Source organism: Phoenix dactylifera, chromosome 10, assembly GCF_009389715.1.
Source record: "Phoenix dactylifera cultivar Barhee BC4 chromosome 10, palm_55x_up_171113_PBpolish2nd_filt_p, whole genome shotgun sequence".
In the NCBI taxonomy this organism is placed as follows: Eukaryota; Viridiplantae; Streptophyta; class Magnoliopsida; order Arecales; family Arecaceae; genus Phoenix; species Phoenix dactylifera.
The window spans coordinates 1,634,066-1,639,442 of NC_052401.1; positions in this window are offsets into that span (position 1 = coordinate 1,634,066).

Sequence of the window (5,377 nt, forward strand, 5' to 3'; positions counted from 1 at the left end):
ACCCATCCTTTTCCTGTTTTAAACTTGTAAAGAATTTGTGGGTCAGAGTCTGTCACGGCCCACTTTAAAAGGCCCAGTTCATGGCCTATTTGGATCTTAAGCCTGTTTCGTCCACGATATCGGCCTGCAAAGGTGTGTTCCATGAAGGCGATCCATGAGTTTGATTTGGGTGGATTTAATATCGGGTATTAGTTGTTGGTAGAAGATTAAATGTTTTACCATACATATTCTTTGAGAGGAGATTTATATATTTAATAATTTTTCCGGGTAAATATCTCATACATGATCAAGGAATCATAGATTAGATGCATGCTAATTGTGCAATGGAGATGAGGGCAAATGTTATAATTTGAGCACTGCCATAGTGTTTGTATTTTTCAAAAAAAAAAAAGGAAACGAGAGAGGATTTGCTGGATTTGTTAATCTGAAAATCCTCGTAGCTTATAGAGTATCCTGTTTCTTTAATAAAAGTAATTCCACTAATCGAAGACAGAGAGTCGACTGATGTTCGATTTCTCAACAAGTAATTTCTATTATCGGGCATGGTCTTGGTTTTGGATAGATTGAAGTATTTTATCCATGAAATGGATCAAAATTGGTAAATGAAGTCCAAAATGAGGTTTTCATTCTTCCCATCAAATTAAGCAGGGTGTATTTGTTTAAAGTAAGTATAATTATACCAACATGGAAATGGGCTTATTAAGAACCGATATGGGCCAGACCTTGGGCCTAAACTATATTTATTTTTAATTAAGCTTCAGGCTGGGCTTATTTAAAACCCAAGCTTGGCCCACGTTCAGATCGTTGTCATCTAAAACCTTTGACATTTCATTCCGAAATAAGTGGGTCTTGGGCTGGAAAGTTAACAAGTGGGCTGCTCTTCCAAGATCTGCTATCGTTGTTTACAACCTAGGCTTGCGCTTTACACCTGATCTGAATGGCAAGCAAACTTGTTTGAAGAAAATTATCGCACTCTGCATATATTTCACGCAACGACGATTGGGTATTGAAGTAGTACTCAGAGCTCATCATTAATCGAGCAAAGAATTTGTGATGACAAGAGGTCTACTTGGATCTCAGCTTTGATAATTATAAGAAATGGGCCTAAAACTCCAAATAATAGTGCCTTGCAGCCATGTATGAGTAACTACGTTGTTTCTTTGAACAAGTTCCTTAGAGCCTGAATTGCCTCTGTTTGCATCCTCCATCATGGAGTAGAGACTTATCATCAATGCACCTAATTGTTCATACTCAATAGAGCATAAAATTATTTATAAGATGCCATCATTTAATCACGTTGAAACTTAGATCTTTATGATACATGCATGCATCGTTCACGAGTTTTATCTTGGAAAAAGAAAGAATGAAAATAACTTTTAGATAATCATATAAAAAGTTATTGCGGAGTTGTTCTTTAGCTTTAGTATATATATAATCAGAAGATCATAAGCAGATATGATTAGAATCAATCAGCTTTAAGGCATGGTCCAAAGAGATTTATTGATCAACTGAAATAAAAAAGGAATCTCTAAACTGTCACGCGGTCTGAGGTATCAAAATGGCTTCATGTACTGCATCAAGTACTGCAATTGAGCAAAGAAAGCGAATCATCTTTTTTTTTTTCTCTTCTTTGTTTCTTATTTAAAGCCACACGCATTGCATGGCTGCCACAGACCACGAGCTTGCTTTTTGAGAAGCACACACAGAACCAAGTGTAAGAAAATCCAATATCAGTACGTACGTCCAAGAAATGAATTCCATTGCGAGAACCCTGTCAAAGAAGGAAAAGGATCCAAGTCTCAAGCACACGAACCCATGGTACCTTGTCCCATAAAATAATCACGACACGTATCGTTCTCAGAGGAGTCGCATTTCAACGAGCAAGACCGCACTGCCCAACTCTTGAAGAAACCGATCGCTACATCCTTTTCTATGACTTTCATTCCTTGCACTTGGGCTTTGTCACAACTTTCCAAGGCATTTGGCCTTCCCACAGGAATCAATTCCCACTTAAAGAAGCAACTTAAGATTCCAAAGTGAATGGAGCGTAGAAATAAAGGAGAATGGCTTTGAGAACTCCACATAGTTATTATAATACTCGTATATCTAGGGTTTGGATTATTATAGTTGTTGGTAGGAAACCTTCAGCTCCAAGGTCACATCCATTTCTTTTGGAGATTTTAACAAGGAGAATGGTCTAATCAATCAGTTGTAAACTTCTATATCTCTCCCCCTCATCGCTTCTATGCTTTGAGTCATCACTGGTAAAAGCATAGATTATCAATATATGATTGAATTTGTTAGCCTATTCTTTGGAACACTGAACTCAAGGTCATATTATATTCTTTTAGGAGATGAGATCGTCTTTCATTTCTACCAAAATAGATTGTTCTAATCGTGGCAACAATATTGGTGGATGTCCACTTGTCATGCAATCATGAGTCCACTATGGCCATGGACAAGCTAATCAAGAAATTATTTAACAAGAAATTTTGGGACATATCTTATTCTCGGGCACTAATCATGGAAAAATATCTTTTTTTTAAGCCAATACATGGAGAATACGTCCATTACATAGAGAATACGTAGAGATTGGGCCCTCGTTGATGAGTAGTGGTATAAAATTATTAAAGTGGCACATCGATGATGACGCATGGCATGACGTTTTTAGTTATTGTTACTTATGTGGCATGATGTTTGCTTATGAAAGTGACATAGATTTTGGTTCAACGAAACTCTAAACAAGATGCTGCCAGCTTCTCATGCCCCTTTGATAAAAACTTTCGCGAAGCTGCCATATGATAAGAAAATTCACTTTATTTATTTGTTTAAGAAAAATATAAGGAAATTTGTCGTTTCTTTTTTCCGCCGAATATTGTGACATTTTGTGCCGGCTAGGGTTTTGACCTTCATCTCACACTCAATTATGGAGTTTGAGTGTATGGCTTGGAAACTAAAAGTATCATTGATGGACTCATCCAACCAAGGCCAATGAAATAGACATATTGGAGTTGGTCACTGCAGACCTTACTCATTCCTTTCTATGTCCCTCGGTGTAATTTACAAAGAACACAGGCTAATTTAGTTTATTATCAAACAAGTTGAGCATTGATCAAAAGATATCATTGTCATGATAATGATCAGATTCCATCAAAGAAATTTTCCTGGCCTTGATGACAAGGATAGGAGTGCAAAAATGTGCATCTGGAGCAACGCATTTCCAGAATAATTCCCCTTTTTTCCAAGCCTAAACTCTCTACATGTATGTATCATTGTCATTAAGCCTAAATTCTTTAATTATAGGTGTGCGTCCTGCCTCGCTAGGGTATTGTTTAAAACGGGCATGATTGGGACCTAGATTTTGGATCCGTGAATTCGATCAGCATCACCAAAGCTGGTCAAGTCATTGTCTAGCAAGGACTAAACCTAGACAAAATTACCGAAATAGAAACTAGTTGTCCCAAAAATTATGAGGAGGACTGCGATAAGCCTTTGTTCGACAACGTTGCATGGAATATAGTCAAGCACAACCAAGGTTGTACATGAAGTAGACCCACTCCACTCTGCTCGTTTTAGCCAGTGTAAGGGGTGCAACTAGTGACATGACCACAACCTGACTCGGGAATTTGGTCTCGAATTCAAGTCCAAGTCAAATTATGGTTTAAATGCTAAGCCTTGCAAGGCAAGTAGAGACAAGGCCATCATTCAAAGTAATTCAAGTCATCTCAATTGGGGAAGCAGGTAAGTCTGTTTGGAACCAATATGCAATGCTCCGAAATCTCACTTAATAATCATTGATTCAATAGGTAATGATCAACCAACAGTTTGCAATGACCAATTACTCTATTTTTTTTTCCCTTTCTTTTTTAAGATCAGTTTGAGTGCAATATTTTACTTCATTGGAACTAATAATAATAATAGGAGGATCGAGTCAAGCTTGGGATTTAACCAACATGGAACACAGAGAAAGGAATGGATCCCTGGCAAGGATAAGACGTAGAGACATGCAAGCAAGCGAAGCACACGCATTGGCGTGCCGTGCAACATTTGAGGGGCCACCAACGTAACATCAAATTACTAGAAACCACATGCCTCCAATGTGTACACTGTAGTTCTTCATTTCTCCTCCCAAATTTTGTACTCGATTCCACAAAAAGGCCCCTTTCCTTTCACCCTTTAAGGTAAGGACACATGGAGGCTTTGTCCTCCTTTAGAGTCTCCAGTCCTACACAGGTAGAAGGGTTTTAATTATTGTTGTCGATTTATTTACTCCTTGCGGCCTCTCCATTAGTTGGGGTATTCAGGCCACCCTTTTTCTTTTTTTCTTTTTTTATTTTTATTTTTATTTTACTGAAACGGATGTATCATACATAGTGGATACGAATACATCCAAAAAAAATCAAAAAATAATAAGTTCTATAGTGCACAGGATAATTCCCTCTCTTCCAGCTAAAAGGTCTCCCCAGAATGATTAGCCACGTACGGAGTTATCCAATCTGCTGCCCTATTGGCCTTTTGATATGCGTGCTTTGCCTGCAGGGTCGTCTCATCTATGATCATAGCCCGGATATCCCTAAGCAACAGGTGGTTATCGCCCACCCCTCCCACTTCCTGCTGGATCTAACCAATAACTATAGCCAAATCCCCCTCAAGCATGATAGTACTAGCTCGCAGCTCACCCCAAGCGTAGTACACGCCAGTACATGCTGCTCTCAACTCCACCCCTAGTACTGAGGTGTCGAAGATCTGGAAACCACCAGCTGGAATCACTCTGAAGTCCGGACCTCTGATGATGAAACCAGCTCTTCCCTTACTCCTGCCATCCAGTACACATCCATGGAAATTTATCTTGAGAAAACTTGGTCACCCCTTTAACCACAATAAACTACTTTGGTTTGAATAGGCAAGCATGCATACCTCACTATATCACACCTCGAACCTAGCAACTAGATCGGCTACGTGACATGGCCGCATACTTTCTAGGGCAAAGCTCTAGAGAATATGTAAAGCTTGAAAATTTATTACGACCTCAATATCATTGAACAATAATTATCTCAAATCATAACAAATGACAAAACTAATATAATTTCAAAGTTTAATCATCCAACTAATATCAGTGATGGTCTATCTATTTATCCTTTCATCTGTGATCCCAACTATAGCCAAGTACCAAGCGACCTATAACTCTGAAAGAAAAAGAAAAGAGGTGGTGTGAGCTTTACAATCCGGTAAGAATCTTCACACATTCACACCAATACAATAATATAAGTTTGAAAATAATAAGAAATCGTTACACACATCATGAAATCACAAACCAATTATGAACAATACTCGAATAAACAATAAACATATGCATATCAAATATCAACAGAAATCC